General features: G+C 42.0%; 2 long non-coding RNA genes across 2 annotated transcripts in view; both read right to left on the bottom strand.

The window, feature by feature from the left end:
- Positions 1-4,525: 4,525 nt before the first annotated feature.
- Positions 4,526-7,652, bottom strand: LOC123733240 (uncharacterized). Its single transcript, XR_014391302.1, has 3 exons — positions 7,579-7,652; positions 5,346-5,489; positions 4,526-4,642 (listed from the first exon to the last, which is right to left on the bottom strand). It is a non-coding gene; the product is annotated as an uncharacterized LOC123733240 (long non-coding RNA).
- A 5,886-nt stretch (positions 7,653-13,538) lies between these two features.
- The window catches only part of LOC145875705 (uncharacterized), a 5,343-nt gene continuing 3,729 nt past the window's right edge, over positions 13,539-15,152 (bottom strand). The window contains exons 3-4 of the long non-coding RNA XR_014391304.1: positions 14,104-15,152; positions 13,539-13,844 (exon numbers count right to left, since the gene is read on the bottom strand). The exon at positions 14,104-15,152 is cut by the window's right edge and continues 1,327 nt beyond it. This is a non-coding gene — a long non-coding RNA (uncharacterized LOC145875705). The remainder of the gene's footprint in view (positions 13,845-14,103) is intronic.

Raw genomic sequence — 15,152 nt, 5'->3', positions numbered from 1 at the left:
TGCGCGTAACCGGACAATATTCTTGGTGCCACACCGGACGTGGACTCGGACAGTTCCAGAACGCGGACTTGAGCAGTGCAACACAATCAACTAAGCCCAGTCTTTACAGTGGGTTACATTAGTAATATTCATTTTTTATTATTATGTTAAACAAACGTTCCACTTTTTTTATAACAATATTTTGAGATCTAGGCCCATATCCACAAAGCGTCTCAGAGTAGAGAAGTGGTCGTATAAGTGCTGAGAATAAAGACATTTGACACTTCGGGGAATAAATTAAAGCTATGCATGAAATCTCTAGTCCCACCTAGTCAGCAGATATTTAGGACACCTCGTGAGCTGTCCTAAGTAGTTTCTGAGTTAACAGCAGGTGTCTTGATAATACTATAGAACAATGCAGTGAGTCAGTGGTTCCTGAGCCACATGTAAATGCTTTGTAGTAGTTAAAATAATGTTTTGATATTTGATATGATCAATCCATAAATAATATATGTCCTGTGCTTTTGGCAATGATTTATGTATAATACTTATGTATAACAAGTGATACCATGTATGTCTCCAAAGCATTTTGTCTTCATTTTGGCAGATTAATTTATGCTAATTTCCCAAGATTAACTCAGGTTTTCGCCCAGCGATTAAGGAGTTGGAGCTGTGGCAGGAGTTGGACCTGTGGCTGAAAGGTGGCTGGTTTGAATCCCGGGCCGGGTGCTGGAAAAAACAGGAGGAATTGATCTGACCACTGGAGGGCTGCTGGGTTCACATCCTCAAAACATTCACCTTTCGTTGATCAGAACTCTAGAGGTTCTTCTTCACTGAACCCCAAAATATATATAACTTTTAGTAATTCCATATATTAAGGAAGTGATAGAAGCCTTTTTGGTTCTATAAGGAACCTTCTTTTCTAAGAGTGTAAAATTAACACGTTTTTCTTTTGATTATTTAATTATCTACATCATGTTATTTCAAGATATCCCTTTGGAGCGCAACATCACGTTGTTAAAACATAATCCTAAATTGGGCGTGGCTATAAATTGGGAAATTTAAAGCATCTCGGGCGTAATATGTGTTCGATGGAAATGAACATTGTATTCAATGTTGTAGGCAACATTATTGGCAAGGGACTTGATGCCTACTATGCTAAAGCTATTTAGAGTTGTTAAACGGGTGTGAGGAGTGTGTTGATATAACAGTTATATTGTCAACATTTTTATTGTAACAACGATCAGAATTGGTAAAAAAAAATATGCATTCCATAATATTGGGCAATAATTAAGAGTAGACAAAGTGGTCGTGTCATGTGAAAATTCTATCAAATGTCTTACATTGCAACGAGTACAGTCAGGGTGCCGTGGAGCCCCTGCAGTACCTCCACAGACCCCGGATTGAGAACCCCTGATTTAGCAGATGCTCTTATCCAGAGAGATTTACAGTAACTGCATTCATCTTAATATTTATTTTGGGAATAAACGTAAAAAATTCTTCATAAAAGGATATGAACTATGACCTGTCCAACAGACATGATACCTTGTAGTGCTGCTGATCCAGTTTCTACTGGTCTGACTGAGGATATGAACTCTGACCTGTCTACCAAACATGATACCTTGTAGTGCTGCTGATCCAGTTTCTACTGGTCTGACTGAGGATATGAACTCTGACCTGTTCACCAGACGTGATACCTTGTAGTGCTGCTGATCCAGTTTCTACTGGTCTGACTGAGGATATGAACTCTGACCTGTCCACCAGACGTGATACCTTGTAGTGCTGCTGATCCAGTTTCTACTGGTCTGACTGAGGATATGAACTCTGACCTGTTCACCAGACGTGATACCTTGTAGTGCTGCTGATCCAGTTTCTACTGGTCTGACTGAGGATATGAACTCTGACCTGTCCACCAGACGTGATACCTTGTAGTGCTGCTGATCCAGTTTCTACTGGTCTGACTGAGGATATGAACTCTGACCTGTCCACCAGACGTGATACCTTGTAGTGCTGCTGATCCAGTTTCTGCTGGTCTGACTGAGAATATGAACTCTGACCTGTCCACCAGACATGATACCTTGTAGTGCTGCTGATCCAGTTTCTACTGGTCTGACTGAGGATATGAACTCTGACCTGACCATCAGACGTGATACCTTGTATTGCTGCTGATCCAGTTTCTACTGGTCTGACTGAGGATATGAACTCTGACCTGTTCACCAGACGTGATACCTTGTAGTGCTGCTGATCCAGTTTCTGCTGGTCTGACTGAGGATATGAACTCTGACCTGTCCACCAGACGTGATACCTTGTCCCGAAACTGTAGTTTCAATCCCCTCCCTCCCTCCCTCCCCTCCCTCCCTCGCACCCTCCCTCCCTCCCTCCCTCCCTCCCTCCCTCCCTCCCTCCCTCCCTCCCTCCCTCCCTCCCTCCCTCCCTCCCTCCCTCCCTCTCTCTCTCTCTCCCTCCCTCCCAATCCATCCCTCTTTCTCCCTCCCTCAACCTCTGAATGCTCAACTATGAAAAGCAACCTCACATTTACTCCTGAGGTGCTGACCTGTTGCAACCTCTATAACCACTGTGATTATTATTTCACCCTGCTGGTCATCTAGGAACATTTGAACATCTTGAAGAACGATCTGGCCTTAATGGCCATAATCTCCACCCGGAACAGCCAGAAGAGGACTGGCCCCCACTCATAGCCTGGTTCCTCTCTACCCAGCACAGCCAGAAGAGGACTGGCCCCCACTCATAGCCTGGTTCCTCTCTACCCAGCACAGCCAGAAGAGGACTGGCCACCCCTCATAGCCTGGTTCCTCTCTACCCAGCACAGCCAGAAGAGGACTGGCCCCCACTCATAGCCTGGTTCCTCTCTACCCAGCACAGCCAGAAGAGGACTGGCCACCCCTCATAGCCTGGTTCCTCTCTACCCAGCACAGCCAGAAGTGGACTGGCCCCCACTCATAGCCTGGTTCCTCTCTACCCAGCACAGCCAGAAGAGGACTGGCCACCCCTCATAGCCTGGTTCCTCTCTACCCAGCACAGCCAGAAGAGGACTGGCCACCCCTCATAGCCTGGTTCCTCTCTACCCAGCACAGCCAGAAGAGGACTGGCCCCCACTCATAGCCTGGTTCCTCTCCACCCGGCACAGCCAGAAGAGGACTGGCCACCCCTCATAGCCTGGTTCCTCTCTACCCGGCACAGCCAGAAGAGGACTGGCCACCCCTCATAGCCTGGTTCCTCTCTACCCAGCACAGCCAGAAGAGGACTGGCCACCCCTCATAGCCTGGTTCCTCTCTACCCAGCACAGCCAGAAGAGGACTGGCCACCTCTCATAGCCTGGTTCCTCTCTACCCAGCACAGCCAGAAGAGGACTGGCCACCCCAATGACGTGTTTCTGCCAATGAGCTTCAAATCAAATCAAATTGTATTTGATAAAAAATAAAATAATAATAATAACAATAAAATAACGATAACGAGACTATAAGGAGTACCCATACTGAGTCAATGTGCAGGGTACCAGGTAGTTGAGGTAATAACGAGACTATAAGGAGTACCCATACTGAGTCAATGTGCAGGGGTACCAGGTAGTTGAGGTAATAATGAGACTATAAGGAGTACCAGTACTGAGTCAATGTGCAGGGGTACCAGGTAGTTGAGGTAATAATGAGACTATAAGGAGTACCAGTACTGAGTCAATGTGCAGGGGTACCAGGTAGTTGAGGTAATAATGAGACTATAAGGAGTACCAGTACTGAGTCAATGTGCAGGGGTACCAGGTAGTTGAGGTAATAATGAGACTATAAGGAGTACCAGTACTGAGTCAATGTGCAGGGGTACCAGGTAGTTGAGGTAATAATGAGACTATAAGGAGTACCAGTACTGAGTCAATGTGCAGGGGTACCAGGTAGTTGAGGTAATAATGAGACTATAAGGAGTACCCATACTGAGTCAATGTGCAGGGGTACCAGGTAGTTGAGGTAATAATGAGACTATAAGGAGTACCAGTACTGAGTCAATGTGCAGGGGTACCAGGTAGTTGAGGTAATAATGAGACTATAAGGAGTACCAGTACTGAGTCAATGTGCAGGGGTACCAGGTAGTTGAGGTAATAATGAGACTATAAGGAGTACCAGTACTGAGTCAATGTGCAGGGGTACCAGGTAGTTGAGGTAATAATGAGACTATAAGGAGTACCAGTACTGAGTCAATGTGGAGGGGTACCAGGTGGTTGAGGTAATATGTACATGTAGGTAAGAGTAAAAGTGACTAGGCAATCAGGATAGAGATTATATCTCTTCATCCAGGGAGAGTACACACACACACACACACACACACACACACACACACACACACACACACACACACACACACACACACAGAGGGAACGTTGTGTTTGTTTAATATTGTTTTAGGACTATGAAAATGGACTAAAGGATTAGCCTATGGATTATGAAAACAACCAAAAGAAATGTGAAAATGGGAGAGGAGAAATGACTAGAGACAGTGTTGTTTAACTCACTGACCATGAACCATGAGTTCTTCTTACCTTTGTTCAGTAGAAAAGTCTCCCTCTCTAAACTCTATAGGTAGACCCATAGACTGGTCACTCTTCATGGACACACAGCTGGGTACAGGGGAGGCTGGTCTCTCCTGCTTGATTGGTCTTCAACACAACAGAGACAAACATTACATCTCTCATCTACTCTGATCTCAGATGGGGAACATAAGAAGAGTTCCAAAACGCAACATATCACTTTACAGAAATGAGCTTTTATTGTTTAAAGAAATTATGTATTAATTATTACATGTCTCACAGACAAGGATTTGTTTCAAATCAATCACTTGATGGTTTCATTTCAGAGAGACAAAAATCATGTTTTTTTATGCAAAATGCTATATATCTCCCTCACTCTCAAATGTGACCGACCGGCTCAATTTGGTAATTAACTAAATAACTACATATATAGTGATTTTGGTTTATGTCAGTTTAATTGTTTGTTATGGTATAAGTGGTTATTTTATGGTTGTAAGTGATACAATTAACTAGTAATTCTCAGTAATTACTACTTTAGTAAGGAATAACACATTTTTTCAGTACTACTGCAGTTGCTAAATAATTCCAATAGATGGGAACATAAGACCACAATGACATTTCAGAATATTAGTTTAGTTTTCTCCCTGGATCCACCACCACTCCCCACGCTTCCTGCAGAACCCCTGCAGTACCTCCGCAGACCCCGGATTGAGAACCCCTGATTTAGCAGATGCTCTTATCCAGAGAGATTTACAGTAAGTGCATTCACCTTAAGATAGCTAATTATTTAGGAAATAAACTAAATCAATTCTTCATAAAATTGTCATCTTACCGCTTAGCTTTGGTGTCATGTCCCCCAGAGAGACGCATTTTAGAGGCAGGGCCCCCCTCCTCTATCTCCCCAGAGAGACTCATTTTAGAGGCAGAGCCCCCCTCCTCTCTCTCCCCAGAGAGACTCATTTTAGAGCACTGACCCCTGTAAACAGAGATCCAGCATGTTGGTTGTGGTTAACACAGTGACAACTAAACAGAGATCCAGCATGTTGGTTGTGGTTAACACAGTGACAACTAAACAGAGATCCAGCATGTTGGTTGTGGTCAACACAGTGACAATTAAACAGAGATCCAGCATGTTGGTTGTGGTTAACACAGTGACAACTAAACAGAGATCCAGCATGTTGGTTGTGGTTAACACAGTGACAACTAAACAGAGATCCAGCATGTTGGTTGTGGTCAACACAGTAACAACTCAACAGAGATCCAGCATGTTGGTTGTGGTTAACACAGTGACAACTAAACAGAGATCCAGCATGTTGGTTGTGGTTAACACAGTGACAACTAAACAGAGATCCAGCATGTTGGTTGTGGTTAACACAGTGACAACTAAACAGAGATCCAACATGTTGGTTGTGGTCAACACAGTGACAACTAAACAGAGATCCAGCATGTTGGTTGTGGTCAACACAGTGACTAATTCTTGAATGTCAATTGTTCTCATTCATTCATTATCTCTTTGAGAAATATATTTTTAACAACTTTCTCTTTTACTTCACTACATTCATAAAGAAAATTATGTACTTTTTACTCCATACATTTTCCCTGACACCCAAAAGTACTTGTTACATGTTGAATGCTTAGCAGGACAGAAAACGGTCCAATTTGAACACTTATCAAGAGAACATCCCTACTGTCTCTGATCTGGAGGACTCACTAAACAGAGAACATCCCTGGTCATCCCTCCTGCCTCTGATCTGGAGGACTCACTAAACAGAGAACATCCCTGGTCATCCCTACTTGCCTCTGATCTGGAGGACTCACTAAACAGAGAACATCCCTGGTCATCCCTACTGTCTCTGATCTGGAGGACTCACTAAACAGAGAACATCCCTGGTCATCCCTACTGCCTCTGATCTGAAGGACTCACTAAACAGAGAACATCCCTGGTCATCCCTGCCTCTGATCTGGAGGACTCACTAAACACAAATGCTTCATTTTTAAATGATGTCTGAGTGTTGGAGTGTGACCCTGGCTATCCGTAAATTAAAATAACAAGAAAATTGTGCCGTCTGGTTTGCTTAATAAAAGGATTTTTAAATTATCACTACTTTACTTTTACTTTTGATGCTTAAGTATATTTTAGCAATTACATTTACTTTTGATACTTAATTATATTTGAAACCAAATACTTTGACTTTTACTGAAGAAGTATTTTACTGGGTGACTTTCACTTTTACTTGAGTCATTTTCTATGAAGGTATCTTTACTTTAACTCCAGTATGAGAATTGAGAACTTTTTCCACCACTGTTCTAACGTTCTAGAGACAAATGAGCCACAGTTTCAACAGACATTTTGTAACTGCGTAGGCTACAAAGTTACTTTCAATTTCATATAAGGAAATAAAGTAACGGTCACTGGGTGAATTTGTTTTGCATTGCCCAGCTCCCCGGGTGTGCAGAGGTTACGCATTTTAGACCATTTCATTGGTCCTTAAAATAAATATCCACTCGCCTGTAGCACCGGGCCATGCAAAACGAACTTCCCACCGTCGCAGGGCACTGAGACACAGAGTTCTAAACCCAGACGCGTTTCTTCAAGACATCTCTCTTACATTATTTTAGATAAACATATCATTTACTCGTAACCAAGTTTAGCTGTGTTTTTTTTCCTCCAAAATGTGAGTTACTGTAGGACGTTAATAATTGTTAACAGGCCTACAAACCCAAAATGTTTTAATTTGAGAATGTTCATTTGTATGCCTCAAATATTAAACTGTCTTAAAATATCTGATGATTAGTTGAATCAGGTGTGTAAGTGCTGGTAAGAACAAAAGGATTGAGAAACCCTGAGATAAACATAAAACCATATAATGTAAAAGCTCCTCCGCCATCTTTACCAGACGTTTTACTGATAACATGTAGACCTACTGATTAGTTTCCACTTTGAAAACTGCTGTCTGTCAGCAACTCAGCTCAAGTAGCAGTTCTACTAACTAGTAATATCTCATTCCTAGTATTCATTATCTTACTCTGTCCAATAGAATAAATTATTGTTCAGAAATACTTACTTTATTTTTCAATAATCTCCATGTAGTGTTTTCTGCTCTGTCGTCTCAAAATGGATCCTGAACAAAAGAACAACTTTACTTTCGGTTTCAATCAGCCGTCTCCCCACCCTGATAATAAAGTGTTTTATTGGTATCTTCCACTAGATGGCAGTAAATACCTGCTGTAACTACACTTTATAACTATGTGTTCTGTTTCATACAGGCAGTGTCCCAGAGTTGGATTGCTGATCTAGGATCAGGTCCCCCTCTCCATGTAATCTGATTCATTATGATCTAGGATCAGGTCCCCCCTCTCCATTTAATCTGATTCATTATGATCTAGGATCAGGTCCCCCTCTCCAAGTAATCTGATTCATTATGATCTAGGATCAGGTCCCTCCTCTCCATGTAATCTGATTCATTATGATCTAGGATCAGGTCCCCCCTCTCCATTTAATCTGATTCATTATGATCTAGGATCAGGTCCCCCTCTCCATGTAATCTGATTCATTATGACATAGGATCAGGTCCCCCCTCTCCAAGTAATCTGATTCATTATGATCTAGGATCAGGTCCCCCCTCTCCATGTAATCTGATTCATTATGATCTAGGATCAGGTCCCCCTCTCCATGTAATCTGATTCATTATGATCTAGGATCAGGTCCCCCCTCTCCATGTAATCTGATTCATTATGATCTAGGATCAGGTCCCTCCTCTCCATGTAATCTGATTCATTATGATCTAGGATCAGGTCCCTCCTCTCAATGTAATCTGATTCATTATGACATAGGATCAGGTCCCCCCTCTCCATCTAATCTGATTCATTATGATCTAGGATCAGTTCCCCCTCTCCACGTAATCTGATTCATTATGATCTAGGATCAGGTCCCCCCTCTCCATGTAATCTGATTCATTATGATCTAGGATCAGGTCCCCCCTCTCCATGTAATCTGATTCATTATGATCTAGGATCAGGTCCTCCTCTCCATGTAATCTGATTCATTATGACATAGGATCAGGTCCCCCCTCTCCATGTAATCTGATTCATTATGATCTAGGATCAGGTCCTCCTCTCCATGTTATCTGATTCATTATGACATAGGATCAGGTCCCCCCTCTCCATGTTATCTGATTCATTATGATCTAGGATCAGGTCCCCCCTCTCCATGTAATCTGATTCATTATGATCTAGGATCAGGTCCCCCTCTCCATGTAATCTGATTCATTATGATCTAGGATCAGGTCCCCCTCTCCATGTAATCTGATTCATTATGATCTAGGATCAGGTCCCCCCTCTCCATGTAATCTGATTCATTATGATCTAGGATTGGGTCCCCCCTCTCCATGTAATCTGATTCATTATGATCTAGGATCAGGTCCCCCCCTCTCCATGTAATCTGATTCATTATGATCTAGGATTGGGTCCCCCCTCTCCATGTAATCTGATTCATTATGATATAGGATCAGGTCCCCCCTCTCCATGTAATCTGATTCATTATGATCTAGGATCAGGTCCCCCTCTCCATGTAATCTGATTCATTATGATCTAGGATCAGGTCCCCCTCTCCATGTAATCTGATTCATTATGATCTAGGATCAGGTCCCCCCCTCTCCATGTAATCTGATTCATTATGATCTAGGATCAGGTCCTTCCTCTTCTTGAGAGAACTAATCCAAAATGAGTCGAACTAACCCAAAATTTGTCGAAAGGTCAAGTGATTCTCTTCCTGAGAAGAAGCTGACACCCTTCAAACAGAGCAAAAGAAGTGGTCCCAAAAAATATGTCAAAATGAATACAAAAATGATACAGCTGTCTTTAATAAGATCAAACTGAACTAACTGCTATCTTGAAATGTTGAAAAATTGTTTTTAAATCGCTCAGTCTTATCACTCAATATGAGTCAAAATCTGTCACTTCCAGGAGTGCTCATTTTGTCAAAAATGAAAAAATGAAAAAAATAACAACTCACAGCTGTGTTAATAGACCCAACTCAAACATCTGCTATCTTGAAATGTCCAAAAAAGGTATTTAAATGGGCCTACCAGTAGGGCTGGGCGATATATCGATATAAAAAATATATCGATATATTTTAAATGTGATATGAAATTAGACCATTTCGCATATATCGATATAGTTGAAATTTGCGCTTTGATCCTTGCTCCAAGCAAGCTGCAGACCCGGAGCTCTCTGCGCTGCTCCCCGCGCCTCCTCTTTCATGCACAGAGGGCGGAGGGGCAGGAACAGACACTTCAACAAACATGGAGGAAGCAACAGCGTCTGCGGAGCGTTTTGACGAGGAATTGGTTAGTAAAAGAAAAAGCATTGGCTCAGTCATTTGGAGATGGTTCGGATTCAAAGTATCAGATGAGCAACAAAATCACGTTATATGTAGGCAGTGCCATAAAAAAAGTTACAGCCAGGGGTGGAAGCACTACCAATCTTTTTCACCACCTAAAACAGTGGCACAAACTGCAATACGAAGAGTGTGTGAAACTGCGCGCTGCAGAAGCCCCAGCCGCAAGCCGTCGACAACCCGGAAAAGCTCCAGTCCCGAAACAAAGCTCACTGCAAACTTCATTTTCCCGCAGTGTGCCTTTATGAAAAGAAAATTGGCAAGTGGTGTACTATAACTACAGCGGTGTCCTATCACATTGCTAAAGATATGGTCCCTGTTGCAACTGTGGAACAAGTCGGATTCAAAAAAGCTACTGAAAACTATGGACCCGAGATATGAGCTTCCCAACTACTTTACACGAGAAGCACTGCCACAAATGTCCACTGAAGTCAGGCAGAGCCTTGCTGACCGGCTCGCTAACGGGACCCATTTTGGCGTTGACCAGCGATATGTGGGTCGAGCAGGACAATGTGAGCCTTTACATGAAGCGTGACATGTTCACTTCATTCAACGACTGGGGGAGATGAAAACAGCGTCGTGTCTCCAAAACAAGTTATTTCCCCCCAGGATCACACCGGTGAGCATATAGCTGAGGCCTCGCAGGACGCAAGCTGGGAAACTCCAAGAAAAGCATCCGGTTGCTATAACAACCGCCAACGGGAGCGACGTGGTCAGAGCGGTGGAGCTGAACGATGAGGATGCAGTGCTTCGGTCAGACTACACTTGGCTATTGGGGAGTGCAGTGTTTTATTAAGGACTATTCACATATTTTACTTTAAAGAAAAAAACATTAAAATATTAGTTTTTCATTATTTTCCTTTGTGTCTGTCTGCAACTTTTTTGTTTTATGCTGCTGTCTTGGCCAAAAATGGATTAATAAAACACAAAACATAAAGTGCTAAAAGTAAAATCACTTACAATACAGGATGGTAGATTTCAGAACCATATTTATTAGGTTATTGGATAAGAATTAGTGATGCATTGATGTGTTTACCACTTTAATGTTACAGCTGGTAAAGGTGAGGTAATTATGACTTTAAAATGCTGGTTAGCCTGTTGATATCATCAAGGTAACATATTTAGTTATTATGATAGACTATAGTTTTTTCTCTGGATTGAAGAGCCAACTGCAAAGTAACTAGAAACTAATGTTGACACGTAGGTAGGCCTAAACATTGTGGAGTTTTTAGTGGAGTAGAAATATGAAGTAGCATTAAATACTAAGCATAAATACTAAGAACAACAACAAGAACGAAACATCAGTAAATGTACATACAGTATAGTCATCATTTATAAATTATACACAAATAATAATACATCAAAATCACTTACAGGATTCAAATTCACAAAATAAATGAATATAATATTTGATATTTATGATTAGGACTGGCGTTGATTTAAAAAAAATAAACTATGAAACAAGAAAATATTAATGTAGAATATTTCTAAAGCTTGGTTTTGGAAAGCACTTAGTTGTATGAGTGTGTTAAAGTGAAAACAGAGTCAAATTTCTCGCATAAGCACATTTGTTGAATAGTTTTTTTTATGATTCTGACAGGACATGGCATGAATGACAAGCGCGTCACCTGGGCCATTTCTCTGTGCAAGAGAATTGTAAGCTGTTTTTGGTACAGCTGGAAGAAAAGGAGACATCTTGCTGAAGTCCAGATTCAGCTGGGTCTGCCAAGTCACCAACTCATAACCGAGTCTGCCACACGCTGGGGATCAAGGCAGCAGATGATAGAGAGAGTCCTGGAGCAGGAAGGAGCACTGGCCAAAGTCCTGTCTAATGACAAAAAGACCAGGCACCTTGTCCCTACCTGGCAGGACTTAGAGGTCCTAGAAGCAGTCCAAAAGGTCCTGAAACCTCTCCAGGACTTTACCGATGCTTTGTCAGGTGAGGAGTACGTCACTCTATCATATGTAAAACCTGTGCTGCACCTTTTTAACGAAAGTCTCCTGGCATGTGAAGAGGGTGATAGCGAGCTTTGCAAATCGATCAAGACCAGCATTGTTGAGTACCTCAACCGCAAGTATTCTGACCCAGCCACTACTGACCTATTGGAGATGGCTTCATTTGTGGATCCACGCTTCAGGGCCACCTATATCCCAAGTGAAAAAGTTGATGCATTGAAGCACAGAGCTGTCTTGGAGGTGGAGACGCTACTGGCTGATCAGAGCAACTGTCAACCGCCTTACCTACGTGTGCCAACTGTGCCTGAGCCTGCAGATGGAGAAGCAGCAGTGGCACCAAAAGCTAAGACACTGGCAAGCTTCTTCAAGCAGCGCACAGCCACCACCACTGCGCCACCAACCAAGAGGGAGGCTATTGAAAATGAACTGTCAAATTACTTGCAGTCAGCAAGTGTGGAGAGTGACACTGATCCCCTCAAGTGGTGGAAGGATCATGAAGTTGTCTTTCCAGCTCTGAGCCACCTGGCAAAAAAAGTATCTCTTGGTACCAGCTACCAGTTCACCCTCCGAAAGGGTTTTCAGCTGCAGTGGCAATATCGTGACCTGCCACAGAGCATCTCTGAAGCCGGATGCCGTTGACAGGCTGGTGTTTCTCGCACAAAATCTTTAAACGAAGGAGGACACGCTTGTCTTCTAATGTCTACCTCAAGACAGCATTACTGTTTATCAAAGTAAAAAAAGAGGGGGAAAATGTTTATTGAGTTGATAGTCTGTTTCTTGTGCAACTGGTTGAGGCTGTTCAGATAAGAAATGGAGTTAACAAAAAGCAAATGGTAATCTCAGGCTGATGTTTAAAAAACATTTTCTCAAACTGAGCACTTTATTTTGTTCTTTATTTATATATAATTGCTGCCCTTAATAGGGTTTGTCATATTTTATTATTTTGTAATGTTCGTTATTTGCATCTGTGGATTTGTTAGAAAGGAGAAGAAATCTGTAATTTGATTTTAATAAGCCATTTAAAGTTGTCAAACTAAAAAAAAAGTTGACTTTTCTCATAAATATATATAATATTTATTTCAGAAAAAGATAGGCCTATTTTATTTTATAGGCTATTTTTGTTTAAGATATTTGTATTTATTTAAATGTGCACCTTATGGAGCTTTGATTTCAAAAAGGTCGTCCTGTTGTTCTACAGTGTTTATGTTTACATGTTGTTGTTATTTGAACAGCTGAGCATTTAATCTGAACCAGGTGAAGAGCCCTGTTTATTATTTATTCATTTGATTTTTCAACTGTTCACTGAAATAGCCGCTTTCAATAAAACTACTTGAGACATGTCATATCTGGCTTTGACTTTGACTGAACATTTGCTCTCACTTTGCGGAAGAAATATCAGGATATATATCTTATATCGATATTCAGACTAAATATATCGGGATATGACTTCCCTCAAACTGCTGCTCAAGGTAGTCGCACACGGAGGCACTGCAAAGTCTGCCTGTCTGGCGCCAGGAGAAGTAAGCAGAGGAAGATGACAAAATACACGTGAATATATCGGGATATGACTTTTGGTCCATATCGCCCAGCCTAGCTCAAGCATTATTGAGCACATCTGCAGCAATAAGTGACTGACTGACCTGACAAGTGACTTGACAGGTGACCTGCCATGATACTATGCCTTTAGAGGTGGGGGTGGAAATGCAGTTGTTGTTCAGTCACTGCATGAATATTAAATATGGGTTATGCATATTCCATTTTTTTTGTCCTCTAGTAAAACAAGTTGTTGTTGAACCAACTACCAATACTTCAATAAAATAGACGACTATTACATATTGGCCTATGTGTTTTCTTGCTGTGTTTCCATCCAGTAAAACTGTTAAGGAGAGAACGTTAGCATACAAAAGCTGTCCTCAATCCTCAGCTGGAAAGATGTCCAGTTCCAGTTATGATATTGGCAAATACTGTTTGTGGTTTCTGAAAGTACAGAATAAAGAGGAATTATTAATTAGAATACAATATAAGGATATAGCAATAAAACAATATTACAAATAACATAAAAATAGTTTATTGCATTGACAAAATCCCAGATTTGAGTTCTAACAGTAAGAAAGTAACTTTTGATCTCCACAGGGGGGCAAGGCAGGGCAGAACAGAACAGAGCCATGCTGAATAGACCACATAAACAAACCATGGTCATATGTTTTATTTTATTTAACAACAAATTATTATTTACCTATGATGGCCTACACCGGCCAAACTCGGACAACGCTGGGCCAATTTTGCGCTGCCCTATGGGACTCCCAATCACAGCCAGTTGTGATACAGCCTGGATTTGAACCAGGGAGTCTGTAGTGACGTCTCTAGCACTGATGTGCAGTGCCTTTGACCGCTGCGCCACTAGGGAGTCATAAGGCCATGTAGCTTCAAAATACAACACAAGATAATACTTCTGACGCAATTAGCATTGTTTTACAGAGCTGATAGAAAAATGTAGCTAGCTACCTAAGCACGATTGAATATAACACCATAAAGATTATGTTACGCACGCCTCTAGAAAGAGGGAACGCAACACCCTGCTACAACTTAACTCTCCGTGGTGTGAAAGAGATATGGACTGTAGGTGTGAGTAAGGATGACAAATAGGCAGAGAATTTATTCCTTCACACGGTAAGTTTGGGGAAAAGGGGCTGGACGGAACCAAAGCAAAGAAAGTAAATATCAAAACCCCCTCTCCTACCTTACCTGCCTACCCACTACTTACCTAACTAGCACCACCTGGTGAACTAACCAAAATACAGGGGGTGGTCCGCCCAGGTCTTTCCTAGTGTGCATAGACAGTAAATAGTATGGGTTATGTATGCCCGCGGGCCTCTTGCCTAAACACTCCCTAGGTGCCTTCCCCTTCCCCCCTGGGAACAAAGGAAACAGAATAACACAAATGTACAAACTACTTCACAACAAAACCTGAGAAAACACTAACCCAGGACATTAAAGAAAACTCTCTGAGCACTAAACACAGAACATAACAATAAGCTTACTCAGCAACAACTAACTAAGTACATACCCAATTCCTGAGAAACAACCAACCTCCTCTCTCTCTCAGCAAAAATCTCTGTGTCTCTCTCTTCCCCTGAACAACAGCACACTGGCTTATATTGGGGTTGTTAATTGGAGACAGCTGCGTCCTGACGAGGGGGCGGGGCGGGGTCAGCTCTCCAATCAGCAATGGGGCCAACCAATCAGCTGCTTGGAGAACTTCAGGAAGCCATTACCTGAAACACA

The sequence above is a fragment of the Salmo salar genome, unplaced genomic scaffold (genome assembly GCF_965601325.2).
Source record: "Salmo salar unplaced genomic scaffold, fSalSal1 ptg000321l, whole genome shotgun sequence".
NCBI classification, from domain to species: domain Eukaryota; kingdom Metazoa; phylum Chordata; class Actinopteri; order Salmoniformes; family Salmonidae; genus Salmo; species Salmo salar.
This window is presented reverse-complemented; position numbering and strand designations above follow the sequence as displayed.